The sequence below is a fragment of the Embiotoca jacksoni genome, unplaced genomic scaffold (assembly GCF_022577435.1).
Source record: "Embiotoca jacksoni isolate LCO1_2020_lvr unplaced genomic scaffold, fEmbJac1.0.p SCAF_30, whole genome shotgun sequence".
NCBI classification, from domain to species: domain Eukaryota; kingdom Metazoa; phylum Chordata; class Actinopteri; family Embiotocidae; genus Embiotoca; species Embiotoca jacksoni.
The window spans coordinates 3,885,169-3,909,840 of NW_027185382.1; the positions used below are offsets into that span (position 1 = coordinate 3,885,169).

Genomic DNA, 24,672 nt, shown 5'->3' on the forward strand with positions numbered 1-24,672 from the left:
CGCACAGATATAAATACAAATATAATATGCAAAACTTCTCATGCACTGACGCAGTAAAAAAGCCCCGTCAGCACTCTGTGTGCACCAGCAACCTTTGATCATCAGTAGCAGCACTGAGCTAAACATAAACACACACATAACTGAAATACAGATGTGTGTGACAGAAATAGAAACCAATCAGTGCAGCAGATATTTCCCTTGGAAGGACAGTAAAGCTGCAGTTTAGTTCAGCACCTGAAAACACCTGAGAAACTTCTGAACTGCATCCAAGCAGGAAGATGCTGAACTCGACAGTAGAGACTTTGTTGAAAGTAACATAGAACCTCTCATCTAGTTTGTGTCTTGGTCCAGAAATGAGAGCAGCTTCTTTATACAAATTTATTTACAAGATTGAGATTTTTTTGCTGACACTGTTTTTTGGTGCACGTGTCACTACCACAGTAGCACCACAGTGAGGCAGCATTTCCACAGTGACGAGACAAGAACAAACCTCTCAGCTCCGCAAAGGTTTCCTGTTTTATATGAGAAAGGCATGCAGGCTCTCATTGCTGAGTGGGATGAACTTTGTGTGACTTCACCAGTGACAAATATTGCTTACAACACATAAAAGCTACAACAAATGACAGAATCAATCATTAAGGGTCATTTTCATCCAAAAAAAAAAAAATTGATGGTTTTGATTGTCTCAAATGTCAAAGTTTGCTTAATTTCTTTGTTTTAACATCATAATAAATTGAATATTGGGGGGGGGGGGGGGGGGGGGTTAGATTATTGATCCAACCAAACAAGAAAAACTTGAAGTCTTCATCAAGCAAAGACTGGGATATATAAAAACCCTGAAAATTACACAATAAATACAAATATTACATGAAATAAAACAGCCAATTTAACTGTAATCTACCTCGACACACGGCAGTCCCGATTCTGCTTTAAAACCGGTTTTGGTAATTGGTGTTTTTTATTTTGAAGGCACACACCTCTTCTCAGGAGGCTTTATATAGCTCCACATGGTAGTTTTAGGCCATAAAAGAATGCAGAACATCAATATTTGCTGTTACAGGTAATAGGAGCCGGTTTGTTTTCACTGGAGCGTCGTGAAAGCAGTCTTTAATTGCTACACATACCGACACACACACACACACACACACATACATACACACACACACATACATACACACCTTGTGCTCATGGTGAGCGACTTGCGGTGAGCTGTCAAAGATACTTAGGCTGATGTAGGACAGACAAGTGTTGGCAGACACACACACACACATACACACACACACACACACACACACACACACACATGCACACACACACACACACACACGCACAGAAAAACCACAGAGGAGGAGCGACAGGAAGGCAGACAGGCTGAGTAGTAATGATAGGTGACTATTTCTCCATCCAGAATAAATCAAGGAATGCTGACCACACAGTCAGTGAGAAACTCACACACAAACAAACATGTGAGTGATGGATGGTCATAATATATGAAATAAATTCTCAGGAAAGTCCTGGTTTTTATTGCTTTCTTTAGAAGCAAGGAGATGATATCTTCCATGTCATTAGTCCTGCTCATAAGCACTGTAAAAGCACGGTCGGCTATAATGAAACATCACAATCAAACTGTGCATGAGGATTACTTAAAGGGTCTTCAGTTACCTTTTTGTAAATCAGTCTTTGTTGAATAACAATAAACTAAAAAAGCCAGATTTTTCAGTTTAATCAGAATTCAGTTTATAATTATAAATCAATATTATGAGAGAAAACTTGAATTACTGAGATTAAAAGCGGAACTGTAAATTCTGAAATTATTGAGATTTTTCCGTCATCTTTAAGCAATATAAACAAAGTAAGTGAACAAAAAGCCGTCAGCCAGCAATTACTTTTATTAAGTAAGTTTGCACGAAGTATTTGACTGATTATTGTTTCATCTGTGACCAGTTGTGTTCTCATTGTAGTCCCAGTCCTGTCCCGCTGAGCTGGTCTCGCCAGACTTTCTGCAGACAAGTAAGCGCACCCTATATTGCTGTGAATTTACAGCATAAAGCTTTCAAAAACTACCCTAATATGGCTTCACTTAAGATTTTTTTTTTTTTTTTTCAATCCAAGGAGGAGTATTTGTTCAGGTTTGTTTTGGTTCAGTTTCTGCAGAGCTGTTCAACCTCCTCATGATATTATACCTACCAATGATCAGCTTCTCTTCTCTGTCCTTCTCTGACGATCATTTTCTGTCCATGTGCAACCTTTAAAATGTTCTGTTTTTCTGTGTAGTGCAGCGTCTTTAATTCACAGATCAGATGCATCTCTTTATACAAGAATTCTGACACGGCTGCCGTGATGACATTTTTCTAACCTCACACTGTTTCCACTTTTGTCCTCCTCCTGTTCTCTGATATCACAGCATCTGGGAAATTAATTAACCTTTCTAAATCTGTAATCACATTATTCATTTATATGTATGGCTTTAAAGAATAAAGAGGTGGCTCACTCCATCCACTCACAACTTCTACCAAATACTTCAACAGATATGAAACATTCACTTCACATGAAGATTATTTGAAAGCAGGAATAAATGTACACTGTATGTTTCTATGCATGTGAGTCTGTCTCTGGGTTTCCCTCCCTAACAGCTACCTCCCTCTCTCCCTGTCTCCCTCCCTCTCTCCTCTGCATGTGTCATTTCACTGCTCTTTCCTCAGCCGGCAGCAGCAGTCCGTCCTCATCACTCCTTGTCTTTACATCTCCTTGCTCGGGTTTGGTCAGGACGGGACACGTTGGGAAATTCATTACTCTCTCAGGCTGGATTCACTCGTTTTCACCAATGGATGGAGTTTATTCCCCGGTGACTTCTTGAAAAGTAAGTGAGCATTTTATACTGATAAGTTCTTCACTTCCAGGTATGTGAATAAAACTTAGCGAACTTTAATAAATTGACACGGTAAAGGAGTTATAAAGTAAAACAAAATGATAGATAATGATTAAAACCTCCAGACAGGCCTGAAAGGTGAGCAGTTTATTACACATTAGTGACCGAGAGCTTCTAATGCAGCTTAGACCTACAGTTAGGGGAATAGAAAACTAATGTCATAGGAGACAACATGCATATTTGTGTGTACGATATCATACTTTTCACACAATATATACAAATAATAGTTGAACTTTGGGTGTAAAATCAACAGTTTTATGACAGTAAAGTAAATGAAAACCAGCCCCAAACCTTAACCAAATTCCTCACGATAATTACAAAAATAGAGAGGTTTACAGCTTTTTATATGAACATTTTCATTTCATTAAAAGTTGTAGTATGATGCAGTATCTCGACTCCAGCACCCGAAAGTAAAGTTTTTAAATTGAGATTTATTTAATGCTATTTAATACTTCTGACAGACGCACAAACTGCAGTAAAAACACCACCTTTTCGGCGGAGGTAATAACCCGAGCCACGTTTGATTTACTGTGTAACAGAGCATTAACAATAGAGGCTGTTTTATCAGTGCCGTTTGACTTGTATTAGCGGCTCATTTAGCACACCTGAGTGTACCGGAGCTCATTAATCGGTGACTGTTATTAGCTGCAGCTGCGTCTGTCCTGCTCCGACTCGGCAGGTGCGACGTAAGCGCGGCCTTTAAAGCTGTCAAGGCTGACCCTTGAGATGACGATACAGAAAGTAATTACTTGTTTATGTGTGCTGAATTTACCAGTGTTTCCAGATTTAGCCGGTATTTAAAACATGATGCATTTGCAGGTAACTATTAATAATTAATGAGCATTTAATTGATTTTGGAGGTATGTGATTGAAATGCGTCACAGGGAAGGAGGGCTTCTGTTGGAACAAGTTGGGAAGTAGCTGCCTCAGCATCAGTTTAGCCATTGAGTAAAATATGAAAACAAAGTATAACAACATAAGGATTAAAAAAAACAATTAAATAATAATAACTTCATGTTATGTGATAGTCTTCATGACATGTTTGAAAACTGATAATTGATATAGGCTAAAATGTTGGCTACTTCTCCTACTGTACATAAACAGGGAAAAAAGTATGACACTAAAGACTTTAAGAGGGATTTTATGTTTACCATGTGCAGGGAATTTCACTTGACATTTTGATATTAATTACAAAAGGAAAGAAGGAAAAGGTTTGTCACTTTGAAAGTAAACACTTGGCTGTTGTGGAGTGACACCAACGCTTTAGATTCCCGCCTGAATCAGAAAAATGTGCTTTCGTAAAAGCCTCTCATCCCTTTTTGAAGACAAAATAAAGAGTGCACTCTGAGGCATTACGAGCACAATGTGTTGTTATTTTGTAAGTGAACAACTGATCCTTGTAGTCTTGTTTTTATTTAAGGAAATACATAATTATTGGAGGCTTTTATTTCACACATGAAAGTGTTTTTTTGGTGAGATGTGAAATGAGTTTTCTTTCTATAAAGAATTTAGGATGACATGTACTGATGCTGTTTTCTTTATTTGTGAAATTGTGAGCACAACCTGATTTATTTTAACTCTGAAAACTGAAGTGGTGGTTTTTTTTTATTCTTTTTTTTTTATTATTTAATCAAAACTGAGAGATGTGAATGAGGATACACTCGTGTGTAATATGTTGTATTTACTGCATGATTCTCTAAGCAGAGCAGATCCTGGTGAAACACAAGTTGTTGTTGATATCCTGTAAAAATCTCACGTTTGACATTTTGAGCGAGCTTTGTGCGCTCGTGTTGGATTGCGATGCATCTGTAGTGAAGTGGTTTTCTTGTTTGTTTGTTTTTTCTATTCTTTGGTTAAGAGCTCACCACCTTTTAAATGAGGCAACAGAGTAAAAGCATGGAGTTGCTTTATGGATGATAATCAGGCCGGACGCATAGATTTCATTTGATCAGTTATGTTGTCTGTCTACATGTTTTCTGTGTTGCCCTTGAACGCCTCTTAAAAAGTTTGTGTGTCACCACATCTCCCTCATTTCTGCTGAATTAAATTATAGTAAAACTAGAATTCTTTGGAACTCAAAGACCCAATGAACAACCATCATATTCCACTTCAGTACCTTCTGAAAACTCACTATTCATTTAAACCCTGAAAGTTCATTACAGGCCCCTTTACGTGTTCTTATAGACACAGCAGAGCCTCTAAATTAGACCCTGCCTTAATGAATCCTATTATTTTGCAGCCAGTTTTCTATGCGATTTGTCTATCGGAGGCTACTGAGTGTACATTTGGCCTCCATGTGCGCTAGTAAAGTGCACCGAGTCTGTGCTGGGAGTGTGTGGTCTCTTGGCTGCTCACCCACCGAATGTGCTGCTTGAAGTGGTTTTATGTGTGTGTGAGTGAGTGAGACACTTTTCAAAAACAGAAATGTGTACTGAAGTCTTACTCCTTTTACTGTATTGATATGAAGGTTGTATATTAGTGCAGTAAATCACTATTTCAGTCACAGTTCCTAAAAAAAAAAAAAAAAAGGTGTAAAGTCAAACAAAATGAAGAATCGCCTTGCGTGAAACAGACGGGAATAAAAGCTAAAGTAGATACCAAAATAACTTCAAAATAAGAGCGTGAAGGGAAAGTGCTGAGTGTTTACATCCACGCTGGAGGAAGAGTTTAGGTAATGTTGCTCTTTTGTCCCAACTTTTCAGGGAACAAATGTTTTCAGGAGTTGTTATATTAAATATAGATAACGCAACTTCTCTGGGGGTGCAGCCGTCGTCTTGCTTTCTTGTCTCCGGTCTGGTCTCCGTCAGTGAGACACATGATCACTTGGTTTGAGGTCAGTGGGCTGACTCGGAGCTCTCCACTGTTTGACCCTGAAAGAAACCCGTTCTGGTTTTTCCGTCGCCGTATGGCTAAGATCTTTGTCCTCATATCGGAGCAGTTAAAGGGCTGAAAATCCTTCATCTCAACCTGGACCTCGCAGGAAGTCGTTTTGGACACAGGACTCCAAAATAACTTGAATAAAACAGGAGAAAAAAGTCTCTGTTTGGTTGCCCTGTTTATAACACAAAGTGGATCAACAGAAAATGTATCCGCTGCCATTTTTGATTATTTGTCTCACATTTAAGCTATATTCTGACATTTTATAATTCATTAGTTGATTTAAAAAATACAATATTTGTTAGATATTGATTTATTATTATTTATTTTTTTTTAATTATTTTTTTTTAAGTGTCACAAGCCAAAAAGTGTTGAGGAGCTCCTGTCCTGGTCTCAATATGAATCCAAATCCTCCAGAATACTTTTAATCTGATTCTTTTCACATCCAGTGTGCTTCACCATGATGTCTGTATGTGCACATTGCTAAACACCACAACCATCTACTTTTTTTTCTCCCCCTTCCACATTTTATGTCTCCTCATTAATGACTTAAATATTGCTCTGGTTAGTGGAAAAAATATGAAGGAGGCTGATTATCATCCATCACCCCCAAATATTCCAAAAATTTGTTTATTAAAAGCAGACCAAACACAAATTGAGAGAACGAGAGGAGAGTGCTTCATGTTGAGCAAGTTTACATGCAGTTTTATCAGGATGCACTTTGATTTTTACCACTGATTTATCACAAATTGTTGATTCAGCACTTTGTCAGCTGAATTCGACCAAACCCGACTGTATTTCTTTGTCATTGTGCTCTTGTTTGGTATGTGGTGAAGGGAAATAAAACATTCAGATGTCTTTCTCCCAGAGTGAAAGGAGAAACAACTTTTTCCAGAAAATGTTCAAGATGTGTTTTTGGTCTTCTTGGCCTGGTTGACGCTCAGTTGTCATTAAATCGGTTTTATGATAAAGGATTGATGGGTAAATTAGCGAAAGCAGCGTGGGATGGACAGCTGCACCCAAAGGGACGATGATGGGAGGCTATTAGCAGTGTAATCTACATGGTGGTCCCTTATCTTCTATCTTCTTGCTGCGAAAGACGAAGAGTTGCCTTTTGCTCTCCAACACTGTAGTGCTGCGGACAAATCGACAGCGAAAACACACAGGAAGGCCTCAGTGGAAGAGGAAAGCAGGATAAAGCTTGCGATGATAGTGGTGTCTCACACTTTCCTGCTTGCTTTGCTGTGTGTTTCTGGAAGAAAGGGAACGTGACTGTGTCAACGGGCAAGTACTCAACAAGAAGCAGCGGTTACAAGACCTGCTTCTCCTGCTCGTAGTGTTCGTGTGAACGTTGCTTCATGCAACTCGTTTCACAAGCAGTGCTGCTGTGTGCTCATGTAAATGGACTTGCATGTGTGAAGTTGATGGAGTTCCCCTTTAACAGGACAGTTGTATGACAGCCCTCCATACTTGATGCCTATTGCATCAAATACAGTAGAAAGAGGCAGACTGAGATGCTTATTCTTCCTCTCTTCATTAGCAGGAGCGCCTCGTAGTTTTTTCTTTTTTTTTTCTTGTTTGTGTTGGACGGGCTTTTTTAACAACAGCTATTAATTTTGCATGGGAGTTTTATTATAATCATGTGTCGCTTTTGGGCTCTGCTTCATGTGTCGCTGCCGGCTTTACGGTCATACCACTGGAAACCGCACAGAGCTGAGAGTGGACGGCCTTCCCAAGGACACAGCGCAGCGTGCAGTTTGATGCAGCTATTGACTTTATTTCTCACGTTTGTTTGTTTTTTAAGCTTCATTTAATTATACATTTAAAAGAAATGTTTTAAGCTCTGGCAGTGCAAAGAAACCTTTTTACCTGTATGTTGAAACACCTGTAAACAGGATGTTTCATTTTTCTTCTGTGTGAAGGAAATGCTCGTTACCATACGTGGTAAACAGAACCTCCAAAGCTCAAGTTATGACAGGTTATCTCTTGTTTGTCTTATCTGAAAACATGTAAAAAATGTTGTTTGTATATGAGGGTTGTGTTCTGGGGCCAGTGACAACAGACTCGTCCTTCTGCGTTATGTCATGAACTACTATATGATGTAGTGTCTTGTGACGTCATGCTATGATGCACCACCTCCCCTGTCAGATCTCTTCATTTTGCGTCACATCCTCTTCTGTTATGTCAACTTTTACAGCAAAAAGAAAAAAAAAATCCTACTTTGCAGTCAAAGTCTTCATCTCGCCTTCGAGCATTATTATTCATCATGGTAGCTGAGTGGCAGGAACATACTTACACCGCAGGCTCTCCATATAAATGTGCTGATCTGATTATATATTGGAGCAACTCGCTGCATATATTATCATATTAATGAAGGAACAACTGATTTTCTCCTCTAATATCTTCATGTTATAAGATGCATACTTAATCACATATATCACAAAAAGACCAACATAGAAATAATAGTAAACAAATTCTGCTGCTTTTAATTGTTGTAAGTCGTGATCCCACTGGTATACAATGATGACTAAAGCTTGACAGTTGAAGTTCTTCTTCTTCTTTTCTACCATTTGTACAGAGTACAGTTTTAAATGTATCCTCAGTTTACACAGTGCATTGTCACACTGCTCCATACACGCCTTAAACACCTTTCTTCTTTCATCATGACCTGTTGTGTACTCCCATGTGTCCACGCAGAAGATAATAAACGGGTCTGTATTTAGTCTGCTGTGGTCGTCCACGCCTCTTGGGAACGAACAAAGTCACGGTTGTTGATGGAACAGCCTGTAATGACTATACACTGTCAACAACAGCAAAGAAAGAAAGATGATACACTTGATGCACTGTGCAGATAAACTGGAGGAGCATTTTTATTCTCAGGTTGTTGGTGCTGAAGAAAATGTTTTCATATCTACACTTTGCTGTCCTGATGTCACTAAAACAAGTTCTTGTGTTTCTACCAGCTTCACATACCCTGCTGGGTACTCCTCCCGGACTGTGTGGGGGGATGGAGCAGCGTGGAGGGGCAGGAGGAGGGACGGAGAGCCCCAGTCTCCGGGAAAGTGCCAGCCCAGAGGAGAGAGCTGAGAAAGGGGAAAGCCCGGCCGCCGCCGGCCCCCCACAGTGCAAGCTGAGCCGCATGGAGGTCAACGGCAGCCCGGCAAACCCACGAACCCGACAAAACGGCACACCGCTGAGACCACTAGGAGGTGGGTTGATTTGAATGAGAGACACATGTTAACTTTAATATCAAAGCTATTTATAGTGGTAAAACTGAAGCTGCAGACAGCCAGAGACAGCAAGTCTTTAATAGTTATAATTACTATGTTTGATCTGTAATTTTAGTGGCTCCAACTCTGCATTGTGTTGTTGACTGTTTTTACCTTTAAATTTACTGAGAAAAACACAGTATTTATTGGTCCTCCCTGAATTCTCTCAGTGCCTCTGACACGATGAACAAAGCTCCACATAAGCAGGGTCATATTACATGTTACATGGTCTGAACAATCACTGAGCTCTGCAAGCTACACGGCAGTCCATGAAGTTTAATAAAAAAAAACTCTGACATGTATAAAAATATCACATTTTGTTAAACATGACATACTCAAACTCACAAATGCCCAAAATCTAGTTTTATGCATGCAAGTTCAATATTATTCATTTATTTCTGTCATGTTGGAAAATATAACAATTGTTTTTATACCCTAGAGTCTGAGGTGAGTTTACAAATGTCTTATTTAACTGACAGAAAATCAATTTACAGTGAGATAACCCTTAATTTTAAGAACCCAGAATCAAAGAATCTGGCCTTTTTGTTTGATCAAGTCATTCATTTTCTTTTTAACAATTTTCCAGCTGTAATTTCAGTTTGAATTATAATGATTTGATCTGTATTAGATCATTTAAACCTTTTGGCTTTTAGACTGACACTCAGCAAATTGAGGGAGTTCACCTTGAACTCAGGGAAACTGATGTAAAACTTTACAGTCCAAACGAATAACTACCCAGAAACAAGGCAGATTCATTGATAATGAACTTCAGCTGCAGCTCTGATATCTCTTGCACTCCAAGTTTAGTATAACTTCCTGAAAGGATGTGACCTTCACACCTGCGTCATGCAGCTACTGCCTCAATGAGGCGTGCATTGCCTTTTCCCCTCACCTCCGTGTGTGGCCGTTCTCAACACTTATTAACACTTTTCCCTTCCTTTGTGGTCAGATGATACTCTGTACGGACTATTTTAGGAGCCAATGATCTCCTTCTGTGCAGTAAAGACTTTACAGAGCGCTCTGTTGCCACAAAATGGGCTCTAATGGCAGCTTTTAGTAGCATAAAGACCCGTGATAGATACTAAAGCGTTAGCGCAGGGCACCATCTTACAGTCTGCCAGGGACATGTGGATGACAATGGTGCCTGCCGTCTCTGGGTGAGGTCGCCACACACACACACACACACACACACACACACACACACACACACTCACAACAGTTAATATTACAAAGCAGCATGCACACTCAAAAATACACAGCAAACACTCACGCACAGATGCCCATTATTCTCTCATGCAGTTGAAAACATCATCATGCATCATCACACAAACATTGTAACAGTACACACACACACACACACACACACACACACACACACCCAGACATTCTGCTGCGCCGCCTCCCTCCGCCCTTCCACTGGGTGGTTGGGTTATTGGCCGATAGCGTGCCTGATGCTGCTGCGGTTTGGCTCCGGCTGATCCGTCACTGACTCGTCAGGAGCAGGATTGATAGCTCGTTAATTAGCAGGTCCTGTGGGACCGAGCAGTGGACTGGATGGGTGTGAATAGTTCCAGGCTCCGAGGAGCTCCCAGCACTCGCCCAATAACACTAACACTCCAGACCAATGTAGGAACCAGCTTCACCGCTGGAGTCGTGGCACCGCTCGTGAGTGCGAGATGCAGCACTTTAATGGCGGTTCTGGAAACAAGTCTTATCCCTTGTGGCTTTTAATATGTGGTTCAAACACAAATACAGTTGTTCAATCTTACACTGACTTACATGCACACTGGCAGCTGGCCAGTTTAACCAGAGTCATACTATGAGACCACCAAGCAGCTTTGCTGCTGCAACGCTGACGCACGACGTCCTGAGCACACAGAAATGTGCTGAAACATGTTGCTGTCAGACTTCGTTTCAGGAGGAAGTCCTTTCACTTTTGTTCTGTTTACAGCACCGAAACATGGCTGACAAAAAAGAAGCTCAGAAATCCTCTAAAAGAGTTCTTCTCTGCCAGATTTGTGCACATTATGGATCTCCTCATTGCCAAAAAAAAAAAAAAAAAGACCAGGCACCTTAACAGTTGCTAAAATAGTAAACAGGAATCCCACACGTATTATTTCACCCCCAGATCGGGGGTCACTTATGAGATCTGGATATTCAAAACCTTCAGAAAAGGAGCGGGAAAAACTGGACAACGTGGACATGAGAGAACAATAAGCAGCTTCCAGGTGCTGCTGACTCTGGTATGATCAGAGCTACATGATCTGAACGTGTACGCGAGAGGCTGAAACTGTCTCCCTCTCTGTCTGGTCCTGCCAGGGCTGATGATCCCGGTGTACTGTGTGGTGGAGCACGCAGACGTGGGGAGGGCCGGCGACTTCGAGGGCCGCGGCAACCGCCACGCCGAGTTCGTGTTGGTTCGGAAGGACGTCCTCTTCACACAGCTGGTAGAGACGGCGCTGGCTGCTCTCGGATACTCCCACAGCTCAGCTGTACAGGCGCGTGGTAAGTAGTGAGTGGATGGGACTGTGAAGGTAAACATTTGTTGTGTCAATTCAATGCGAGCGTCTTTAGTACGAACATATATGAGAAATCCCACAGAAGCATGTGATCAAACTGCAGTCCTTTGGTCATCTGGATACACAACTTTTAATACAGCTTCGTCGCGACCTTGAGAATCATTGCTCCTATAAGATGTGTTTTGAGGCACGTTTACTTGGGGTGGTTTCAACTTCCTCCCTTACTCCACCCGGGTTTCCTCCACTTTTACAAAACTTGTGTTTTTTTGGCACCAAATGGGAGCAGGAAGTCCAAGCCTCTGTGATGTCACTTGCTTTTCTAAAGGTCATATGAAACATTTGTTGACGAGAATTTTCTCAGCCTCTTCGCCTCTTCAAATCTCATCTGAAACAAGCAGTTATCTAAACTTTTCCATTCTTACACGCTAATGGAAAACATCTCTTGATTCAGTCTCTCTTACCACTTTGTTTAGTAATTGATGAGTAATTAATGATTTCCAGCAGCAGCTCAATAGAGTATCACTGGTTTCCAGATGGGTGTGGTCTGCCACACGATGAGTGCTCAAAACTTTAGGCAATCTCAGAAAAAGTATTTACCAAGAAGGTATTTTTAAAGATAAATCCGTGTTTTCGCTGACTCATATCTCCTCGTATGATTCAGTCCTCCCGAGTTGGCAGCATGAAGGTTAAACCGAACAATAAGTTCATATCTGAACATCTTAGACCTGCACTCAAGCTTTTCTTCTCATCACTGTGAGATCAAAACAGGAGGGCATATAACATCCAGTCAACCGTGAAACAACAGCCTACACACACACACACACACACACACACACACACACACACACACACACACACACACACACACACCGAGTCGGGCAGTTTGACATTCCTGGTGTGTCCCGTAAACACAGGGCACTCTAACCAAGTGGCCGACGCCCTGCGACCCCCCTCGCCTCTCCCAAATAGCTAGGTTTTGTTCTGGGAAAATAGCCTTTTCTTTTCAAATAAATAATTTTTGGCTGGAGTCATGCATTTTTTTCCCCTCAGTGTGGTCACAACCAAAATTACACAGAGTCTCTTCTATTTTCTTCTGCGATGGAATTGCGTCTTGCATAACTTTGAGTGGATAAGTATTTTTAAACTCTTGACTGAGTGGCACAGAGATTTTTCTTTAACTTGCACATTATGGCTAATTAAAAAGCGGCTATTTCTTATTTTTACTGTCTGGTTACTTGTTTGGTTTTAACATGGGCTTAGGTGAACTGCTGAGCAAAATAATCAAACTAAATGTATTTTTATGCCACTTAAGGTTTTGGAAGCATTCACTGATATTACTGTCTTCAAAATAAGCATTTACTGTTTTGTAAGGCTCGCAAACCTTTAATAGTTTTAAGAACAATTAAGAGGAATTATATTGAAACCAACATTTTTTAAATATACTTCATGAGTTTTTACAGCACCTTCAAATCCCTCACAACTGTTGAAAAAACTTCGCAACTGAGGTCCCATCAGTAGTTGCATGCTTTAGCTTCCTGTAACTCTGACGGGCAGGTTCTTCCAAAGCACGGTAGGAGACAGAGGGAAAAGTTTGTTAGCTGATCTCGGAGAAAAACTTTGTCTTAATACATTTCTGCCATGTTTCTGTGGTGAGTAGCTTCATAATGAGACTGAATTTCCTTTTTGTTTCACCTCATTATTCAGTCTGACATCTTGTTTATGTTTGCTGATTTCTGTTTCATCCATGTTTGTTGTCATTTTCGTTGCTGCCCTTCTTTTGCTGGCGTGGCAATAATGTCAGAGTCTGATCCCTCCCACAAAGCTCTGATTGGTTTGCATGTTTGGGAAGCTGTGATGAGGGAGCACAATGAGAGTGACGTGCAACTGTGAGCGAGTACCTCAAACAATTATTTGGCATTTTTATGCTGCAAAAATCCTATTTAGTGGCCGACATGTCGACAGATGCTAATAGATTATTTTGGCTCTTGGCTGAAGGTTTGTTGGTCAAATGAGCTCAAACAAAAGCCTAAAATAATTCATTTAATTTACCTTATTCAAAAAATTATACCAGTAACCAGCTGATGACATGTAAAAGTATTAACATTAATTTCTAAACCACTTAGTTGCAGGAGGCAGAAGAAGTATTCTGCTGTCAGACAGAAGAATGATGACCTCACCGTGTTTATTCAGTACATCAACATCAAAACACGGCTCGCATTCGCGGCCTGCTTCAGTCTTTAAAGCTGATTTTACATTTCTCCTCTGGTTAATCAACTGCGGAGTCCAAAGAGAACCGCCTTTGTTCTTTTGCCCCTATCACCACCAGCCTCATGCAACCAAGACGCACACACACAACTGAGGCTGGCAGGCCAAGGCTGGATGGGGTCTGTGTTTGATTTAGAAGATCCTAATGTGATTAGGCCTGTTTAGATTTGCACTTCCAGTCACGGTCGTACGAAGGCCTGGGGAATGTTCAGCCCAGGGTGATGGGCAGAGTTTAACAGGTCAAAAAGCACATACAGGTTTATATTGATTAGAAAATATAGGAACATGAGAACAGTACAAAAGTAACCTTTACTTGTGTGTGTGTGTGTGTGTGTGTGTGTGTGTGTGTGTGTGTGTGTGTGTGTGTGTGTGTGTGTGTGTGTGTGTGTGTGTGTGTGTTTTTTCCAGGCATCATTAAAGTGGGCCGGTGGAAGCCGATGCCCATCCATTACCTAACAGATGCTCCCGAGGCAACGGTGGCCGACATGCTGCTGGATGTTTACCACATGGTCACGCTGCGCATCCTGCTGCACAGGTCAGCTGCGTGTCTGTTAGAAATGACTTGAGCTGTTCAGTTAGAAGCCTTCAATAAACTAACTGAAGATCATTTCATAGCTTTGTTTGATGGTGACTCGGTGCTCCTTTTAATTAAAAGTGTGTCTGAATTATTAAAGCAGATTCTTAGTCGGTTGAGATTTTTGCTGTCAGCTGTACTTGTGGAGGAGTATGACAGTGAAAATTGGTGTCGTTTCCTTGTAGCTTTGCCCGACTGGAGGAGCTGCCGTCGGAGCAGTGGACCCACGCCACCGTGAGAAACGCCCTCAAAGAGCTGCTCAGAGAGACCAACCAGAGCGCTCTGGCCAAGGAGTGTCCGCTCTCCCAGGTACCTGCTAAAAACGTAAAATCATTGAGAGATCTTGTCCATGAAGAGAGCAGGTTCATCAGAGGTCATGTGCCTACACGTTTCCACTTGAGGAAGAGGATGATGAAGCTGCCTCACTGAGAGTGCACCTCTTGCTGCAACTCTGAAGTATCTGCTGATTGTTTTGGGGGAATTAAATGCCAAGGGATATGAAAAATGCTAATTAGATATTCCTTTTATTTGATGTTTCTTTTAGTCTTTACAAAACCCCAAAGCGCCACATGAGCTTTTTTAAGACATAATCAGCACATTTTTCCTCCACGTGTCAAAAAAAATCACTCATCAAAATCATTTTTTCAGATAAAGTCTCCTGATGAACTGAATCTGATTTTTATTTGTGCATTTTAAAAGAAAGTGATTTGAAATGTTTTTCTCGGTTTGATTCTGTTTCTGTCACACACACTCATACAAACTCACAGATAGCCGAGATGCTGCTAAGTATTTTCTCTAAACACATGGTTTCATCATCAGCTCACCACACACTTAGCGCAGTGTGTAATCTGACTCGCTCTCACACACACACACACACACACACACACACACACACACACACACACACACACAGAGACAAATATTGATACCATCCCATGGGAAAGGATGCAAACACGCACACCTCAATTATCCTGCTCACACACACCCTGCAGTCATTAGACTCGAGAGTGTGTCATTTTGACTTGTGATTTATACACACGACTTAGTCATGATGTAATTAGTGATTAGGGGAAGTGTGTAGGTGGTGTGCATTTGCAGCCTGACTCATGTGAGTTTTAATCCCCAGCGTTTCCCATGCAGAGCTTTCACTGGAGTCTGTGCATCTCCTGCTCCACACAAGGAGCCACAGTGCATATTAGGAAAGGGTGGGAGCGTGATGAGCTTTAATAAATCAGCGGTGATTTAGTCGGCTGTTGAGATTTCTTCGTTTCTGTAACAGAAACTCATCACTCGGTCTCAAGACGCTGCCACTCCCAGGACAAAGACTTCTGGTCAGATTGTTTGAAAGACAGGTTTCAAGTTTCAGCTAATTTTTTACTCAATTTTTGGTCATGTGGTCCTAATCGTCCTCCAAAGAATATCAATATGAATGATGTAATATGTATTAGTGTTGGTCTTTGCTTTTTTTAATATGTCAAACTGTCTCTCTGTTTGATTAGAGTATGATCTCAGCGATCGTGAACAGTTCCTACTACGCCAACGTCTCCACCTCTAAGTGCCAGGAGTTTGGACGCTGGTACAAGAGGTACAAACGCATCAAAGGTAACTCCCGAACCCTCCACTCACATTATCGAGCAGCACAGTTCAGCTCAGTTATATTCTCAGAACCAGATGTCGGGTGTATTTCACTAATTAAATCAGTTTGGTGTCCAGAACTTTCCGTTGAGGATGGCACTGACACCATAAAGCATTAAAGTGAAGCTGCTCAGTGAGAAACAAGTCAGTATTTTTCTGATTATGAGACAGAGTTGCAGATATTTGCTGGCTGTTGGAGACAGCAGCAGGCAACCTTTAATCAGACCACCGTGTTGGTAATTGGCTGCAGGCTGAGCTCTTACACAAATTATGACGTTGAAAGTCCTGCTTGAGTGACAGTGAGAAGCAGCTCTCACTTTAATCTGATTCATGAGATAATGCCGATAATTTTCGAGCTAAATGAGCTTTAATCATTTTTGGTTAAAGCAGGAAGAAAATTTGTCACCAATTATCTCTTATTAAAGACAGCAAATATTGGTATTGCTGTCGTAAATTCTAATAAATCCCCTAACATTGTGTTTAGTTGGAGCCATGGTTTCAATATTCGTTACAAAAGTATTTGTAATAATAAATATTAAACTATCAAATCACAGGTGAGTCTTATTTACTTTATTAAGTCCATCAAAGACGGATTTGAGAGAGTTTAGAGAAGCGTTAGCTGTTAGATTCTCTGCTTTTCTTACCAAATCAAACTGAGGATGTGAAGCTGACGGGATAAACAGACCTTAAATGACTTTACTGACAGACTGTTGTTAATTGTTGGAACAGACATGTTGTTGATGCTGTCAGTTCCACGTACGTATTTCTTACAAGGACAGCGAAAAAGTCTGCGGAAAACATCAAGAATATAAAGGACTCCTCTAATGCTCAAGATTCACATGAGCAAATCAGAAGAGAAAACAGTGGCTGAAAAGTCATTATTCACAAATGCATTATTTTCCACAGTAATCTGTGAGCATCTTGTGTGGGTTTTTTTTCAGCCTGTGGTGCTCAGTCACCCCCCAGTTAAGTGTCCCTCTCCTGCCTTGTTAAAAACTTTTACAGTTGCTGCGACCGACTCGGCTGCACCTCACCCACCAACCGCTCAGCTGTTTATACTTTATTTGCCTTATGTTGCTGTGAAAACTCATAAAGGTGAAGACTGTCAGACTGACACTCACCTCCGGCTAATACGACTCACCTGCCTCCACCGCGGCGCTTTTTAATGACGCCTTTCCATTCTTCTGTCCACCCCCTGTCTGAGTGTGAGCACGTGTGTCAGCCTTCATGTGTCTAATCTGCTGCATGAGACGTCTGTCACTGACAGCGCTCGGTAGGAAGGAACTGTCACACATGGTTCACATTAATGTCACCCTTAATACACATGACAAAACTAAATGCTCTTAACTCCTAATGGAAAACAGCAGTCACCCCCCCAACACACACACACAAACACACACACAGCAGCAAAACCCGGGAATAAGAGCTCTTCTTACATTTACTCCACACACACACACACAATCACACACACACACACACACACACAATCACACACACACACACACACACACACACACTGGGAAGGTAAAAATCTGATGCCCTGCCAAACCTCACTCCAACTTGTATCCCCTAATAACCGAAAATGTGACTCCCAACCAAACCCAGTAGAAGCATAACAAGAAGCAGATTTCTGCGGAGACGAGCGGAGAGGCCGTTAAAATCTAGGAGAGCAGAAAAGACGGCGTTTCGGTGCCGCGATAAAGAGGAAACATTCCTCACTTCTTTAAAAATCTTATCTGGGGAATGCGGAGACATGAAGTGAAAATGTGACTTCGGTCCCGTGCAAAGAGAGCTGTGGTTTCCTTCTCCTAAAAGATCACAACACGGTGAAGAGTCCTCCATGAAAAGGTCGCCTGGAGCTCCACTCTGAAGCTCCTCTGAAGACCGTCTGGGATTTTTAGGGTACATTTTAATTACTGTAGAAGCTTCAATATTATTCGAGCAATTCGATTTTTACTCACGTCGGATGCTGTGAGATTTGGAAAGTGAAATAATACCTGATTTAAATTAAGGATTAATGGACGAGATATAATACTGTTGAAAGAATATGTATGCACAAAGCAGACGGGTATTTAACTGACAGACTTACTGTTGTTTTCCTTTCAGGTGAATACATTGACAAGATGTGGACATCTCAGGAGAAATCGGATATAAAAGGTATGTTTGTCAGTACGATGATGTACCTTGTGGTGAACATGTTGGAGAATTTGGGTTTCAGTGACCAAATGGATGGAAAATAAATTGGCAATTTGGGTGTTGCTGACAGGAAACTGCTCATTTTTCCACTACAAGTATGACGTCTGCAAAAAAATCTCACAAGACTCTGAGCGGTGGCTTGTAGCTGTTGAATGTTCAAAATGTCACTTAAATTGTGTTTATATGGTGTAATTTTTAAGCAAATCAACTTGTAATGACTGTACGTTCAACTCAACACCGGCAGTTTAAGGAAGTTTGATTGTAATTAATGAAAGATGCTTCTAAATATATTGACCCAAACCTGTGTGTGACAGTGGAGAGGGATTTGGACCTCAGCATCATCACCCATCGCCCTCCCTCCCTCTTACCCTCTCCGACGCATCTGGGCACCCTGGGCGGCCCTGGAGCTCTTCCCATCAAGAGTGGCCTCGGGGAGGCTCCCGCCCAGCCTCACGGTCTGCCTCACTCTGTCGGCCAGAGCCACCCCAGTCCTCCACTGCGTCCACAGGCTCCGCCCCTCCTGGGCCACGGCGGACTCCTGTCTCCCCAGCTCTCCCCTCAGCTCGTACGCCAGCAGCTCGCCATGGCCCACCTCATCAACCAGCAGCTGGCCGTCAACCGCCTACTCGCCCATCAGCACCCGCAGGGAGTCAACCAGCAGTTCCTCAACCATCCCCCCATCTCACGGACCTGTAAGGTCCCCGGGGCCGCGACGGAGCCCGGCCTCAGCTGCTCAGGGGTCGACGTGTCCCCCGACATCTACCAACAAGTCAGGAACGAACTGAAGAGGGCCAGCGTTTCCCAGGCCGTGTTTGCCCGAGTGGCTTTTAACCGCACGCAGGTGAACTGACTCATAATGGACATCTAGAGACTATTAGATAAGATGAATGTCTCGATAAGTAACTTTATGCCCGTGCGTCCTGCAGGGTCTGCTGTCAGAGATCCTTCGTAAGGAGGAGGACCCTCGCTCGGCCTCTCAGTCGCTGCTGGTCAACCTGAAGGCCATGCAAAACTTCCTCAATCTGCCAGAGGGCGAGCGAGACCGCATCTACCAGGAGGAGAGAGAGAGGAGCACCAGTACCAACCACAACCACTCCACCAACCACATCTCCAGCTCCAGCTCCAACACACACAGACACACAGGGGTGCACATGCAGGTACACACACAGGTACACACACAGGTACACACACATTCACAGACTGCACAGACCTTTATGGAAACCTAGAAAGCCTCATTGCGATCTACTTGTGCGTCTCGCTTTGTGCAGACAAAATGCAGCATGTCTGGTCCTGAGCTGCAGCTGAAGCTCGACTCGCTGGTGAACATCACGTCGGGGATGTATGAGGAGATCCAGCAGGAGATGAAGAGGGCGAAGGTCTCCCAGGCTCTGTTCGCTAAGGTGGCTGCCAACAAGAGTCAGGTCAGTCCCGAACTGTCCTCACAGCTCTGTTGATACTGTTGCCTAGACGTCCACCGAGCTGCAAAACAACACTCAAGCCTGAACTTGTATTTAGATGCATGTTTGATATACAAATGTTTTAACATGAGCACAAAAATTCAGAACTGATAACTCATTTGGGTTATCAGTGAAATAACTCAAAACGACTTTTTGAATGACACATTAACCCAATGCTAAACAATCGTTGTACACACTTACACTATTTTTTTAGCTGAGTCGATAATGTTTGAAGGAGCTGAGTAGCGGGGAAGTGTGTGACTGTGTGTGTGTGACTGTGTGACTGTGTGTGTGTGTGTGTGTGTGTGTGTGTGTGTGGCGTGTTGGGTATCTGATTACCCGCTGCGGCATGCCATCGTGGCTCCATCCTACGATAAACAATGCGGGTGATCGAGGGCGAGATCAAAGGGAGAGCGAGGGGGACACGGAGAGAGGGCGAGACGGTTTTAAAGTTAGTCGGTTGCATTGAGTCTGTATAAAGAAGTCAGAAGATGTTGAAACTGTTTCCAGACAGAGTCAGAGAGGAACGTGAGAGAGACACGGAGAGAAAAGTCTGACATAATAAAGGAAAAAGGATGAGGACAGAGAAGACAGACAAGTAGACGGAGGGATGATCACATTATTACCATTAATTTCCAGGCTGAAGGCTGTGTATAAACAACAGCTGGTTGCAGATCCCAGGTCAGCCTAGCAGAGATAATGCAATCTTCACACAGACACACACTCGCAGACACTCACTGCTCTTCTCCCATTTTTCTTGTTTTTTCTTTCACCTCTCAGGGAATAACTTTCACTGTGTTGTGCTCAAAGATAACATATCAATAAATTGTGGGTTTGTTTTAAAAATTAGAGTACAAGACATAGTACACTATATTTCCTGATGTTTTTAATCATTTGCTCAGAAGTCCTCATCAGAAATGTAATAAAATGAAGCCTTAAATCATGAAACGAGTTTCATCTTAAACTCTTTTCTCTTTAAGGAAACTATTAAACCTTCCTGTTTCTATAGCTAACAGTATGTACCTCTATAATGCCGTGCTCACATACATTTACAAGTCTATACCAAAGCTGTATCATCATCTATGCTACCATGCTGTAACACTGGTGGCCAAAACTGTTGCAAACTAATGAAATGAAAGAAGCGAGTGAATTAGCGTGCTTTACTTCCTCCTACATGTAATTTATTGATTTCAGTAGGATGTAGATGCTGGAACTCGGGTAATAAACTGTCTTCGTCCGTGCGTACTCCAGGGCTGGCTGTGTGAGCTGCTGAGGTGGAAGGAGAGCCCGAGCCCGGAGAACCGCACGCTGTGGGAGAACCTGTGCACCATCAGAAGGTTCCTGTCGTTACCTCAGGCCGAGCGGGACCAGATCTACGAAGAAGAGTCGAGGCAGCAGCACAGTGAACGGCTCCACACCGTCCTGCACATCCCGGACCAGCAGGTAACAAACACGCAGCCGGTAACAAACACGCAGCCGGTAACAAACACGCAGCCGGTAGCCAGGGGTACTCGTTTGTTTTGTGGTTCACTACAGCGGTAAAGAATGGATTCATTTTTTTTAAAACACAACCACTCTGAACCACAGTGCAGCCATCTGCACACAAAAGACACAAATCAAAGTGTTTTTACGAGTGAGAAAATGGAAAAAGCAGCATGTGAGTGCAGAAAAGTTTCCTCCGTCTCTCTCCGTCTGTCTGATCCCACCACCTGCTGCTCTCAGCAGCCCTCCTCTTTGTCATGTTTGTGTCCCATAAGTCATTGAAAATAGAAGTGGTAAATGACCAGCCCACACATTTCCTGCTAAACACTCCTCCATCCCACCCTCTCCCCAAAACCAAAATGCTCTCCAGTCTGGCCCTAACCTCAATATTATTCAGAACATAGCCTGTAATTATTGAAGCAGAGAAAAAGGAATTGCCATTATCTTTATTTAGGTCCTTTAATTTTGATGGACCACAGATTTATGGTGTTGGATTCCTGTGTTTGGGTGTGCAGGCCACCCCACCCTGTTAATAAGCTCAAGTCGTGCGGTTGTTTGTGTGATGAATTTGGGAGTTTAGCGTGCATGTCGGCGGCTGATGGAAGCCGGTCAATCACACTTCCGCTTGTAGTACATGTTCTTTGATGACAAGTTAAGGTCCACTTATGAGCAGATCTTTCAGCTTTGAATGGAGGTGGCTCAGTTGAACTGTCTGGAATCTGGCTCGTGTAAACCAGTGTTTGCACTTGGGGGGGGGGTAACCTCAGACACACACCAGCAAAGACCCTGAGATTTGTGTTAAAGGTAGTTGAGCTTGTTTTTTGTTTTTTTTATCTCCTTCCAGGTCTTGAATGAACTTTTACACGCTTTTATAAAATGCTAAAATTATATAAATGTTTTATTTTCTGAACAGACCCTCCACAGACAGCCGCTACCACCTCTGACATCTCCATCCCCGATTCATGAGGATCCCCAGCCCATCACCCTGCCCATGTTGCAGTGTTCAGAGAACGGGCCTCAGCGTGGGATGAGCCCCGGCCTCGGAGGTGGCGGAACAAAGAAGGCCCGATCACGGACTCGGATTTCCCTGGAGGCCCTGGGAATCCTGCAGAGCTTCATTGGGGACGTTGGACTCTACCCCGACCAGGAGGCCATCCACACCCTGTCAGCACAGCTGGACCTGCCCAAACACACCATCGTCAAGTTCTTCCAGAACCAGCGCTACAACGTGAAGCACCACAGCCAGGCCAGAGAGTCCGTCCCCGGGGAGGACGACCGCGAGAGCTTGAGTCCCAGTGAGGGAGGCGTCTGCACAATGGAGAGCAGAGGGGAGGAGGGTCTCTCTGCATCTGAGGAGTCCAGTGAGGACGGGAGAGGATCAGTGGAGGTGTTCAGAACAGAAGGAGGAGACGGAGGAGAAGAGAGAGACGTGGAAATGGAGGTGGAGAAGGAAGAAGGGGATGATGGGAAAGCCTCAGGGCCTGCGACGTCCTCTCTGTCCCCATACAGCAGTGTGGACAGCCCTCACTCTGCAGAGCAACAGAGATAACAGCAGAGGACACCAACAAACTGTGAAGACCACTCACAGACAACCTGTGAATAAACACACACATTTTCATTATTGTCGTCATCACCTTTACCAGAGCTGATGATCAGAGCTCGTTAATATCTGAACATCTGTGGAGAAATATTTATGTGTGGCTTGACTGAAAAAAGATCTGAAGGTTTCACCTCTACCTTCAGATCTAACCAGTATTTGTTTTTGTTTGATTCTGCCTGAAGACAGTATTTGTCACCATATTCAATACCAATTGTAGAAATATCATGTTTCAGACTAAATTGTTCAGTTCTTGACCTTGCTGTGGTTCTGGGGTCGATTCAAAATCATTACAAACTGCATTAGATCACCACAGGACACCAATTCACCAATTCTTTGAGTTGGGTACCTACTTCTTTGAAGTGGGATACGCCCATCAAAATCTAGAAGACACACGAAGCAAAATCTTATTTGCTGTCCAAATGTGCTTTCCTCATTTTAAAATGCAATAATGCAACATGGGAGCTTTTTATTGCTGTAGCTATGCAGTATTCTGACAAAAATGGTGCTTTTACAGTTATTATAAATGCATGTTTCCCCCCCTCCCCCATGTAATCCTCCCATGCCAATCAGAAAGGATATTTCTTGTCAGAGGTGGAAACACTCATTTGCCTTCTTGTTCAGGTGAGATGACGTTATACTCTGGGCCAAGGATAAACAGCACTGACATCATCAGCTCATGAGACATTCACCTTTTAAAATCACAGACATGCAGGAAATAAAACGAGAACGTCTGTCCAAGCTGAAGCCCAGGTTATTTTTCTTTTAATATTTCATTTGTTATCTCGGTGTTCTTCCCATGATGCTTCAGGAGGTCCCTGCAAAGACTGATCTGTATGTGAAATTGTCACTCAACTAAACATTTCCACACGACCTTCCATTCATATTTATTAGCTTTATATTTACTGACATTCTAAGTATCATTGTTGTAATTATACTTTTATTATTATTTTCTTTGCTATGACAACAAATATCTACGTAAATGTGACTAAAAACAGGACGAGAAAAGTTTGAGCAGTGTAAAACACTTTTTAAAGTATGAACTTTTATTTTACTATTTCTAAAAGAGACTAAAAGGACAATGCACATTTAAAACAGTTTTTAGAGGACATTTTATATGTACATTATGATGTAAATGATGACAATCCACCTGCAAAAGGGACTCTGTCTTTATATCCAGGATGCAACCACTGTCACTTAACACTGTGTTGTGTAATTTGTGCCACAAAGGAAGAGGGAATGACAAACAAATCATGTGCATTTATTTCATCTCTCTCCTGGATGGAGCGCACAAACTTTCTAATTTGTTCCACTTTGCCGTTTAATCTTTATTCTTTCTGTTGTGGGCAGGACATGAAAATCTGATAAAAGTTTTCCAAAGTATTCTCTGTGTGGGACGTTTGCCCTCTTTGCCTCGTAAAAACTTCTAAAAGTTGCACAGGTGCACAGTTGCAAAATCCTCTATGTGAAAAGTGGTACTTGGGATATTTGGTTTGGTGCAGGATTTGAAAAGTTTGGGAACCTTTGAGCGAGATAATAGAAAAATTTGCATTTTTAAAAGGAAAATCATGCAAAAGTTGGCAACAAAACAGTTGTCATTCCACTGCTGATCCGAAGCTCTCGCATACCACGACTGGAACCACAAACATTATAAAAAGAACAGCTGTCAAATGCAAATGCAAAATGCACAGTCCTTAACAACCTAACCACAGACATATGAATGTAACAGCAGTGGCTGTAAACGGCAAAATATAAAGTGTACAATGCAATTAGATGGGAGGGGGGCACAGAGTCTCTTTAAATCTCCTTTACAACACGTATTTAAACTCCTGATCACTGTGGAATAAAGTATCAGACACAAAAGAAGAAACG

The 24,672-nt window shown here is 42.3% G+C and overlaps 1 pseudogene; it reads left to right on the plus strand.

Moving 5' to 3' along the window:
• Nucleotides 1-8,813: 8,813 nt before the first annotated feature.
• On the plus strand, nt 8,814-24,177 carry LOC138206921 (DNA-binding protein SATB2-like; annotated as a pseudogene).
• Nucleotides 24,178-24,672: the final 495 nt, after the last annotated feature.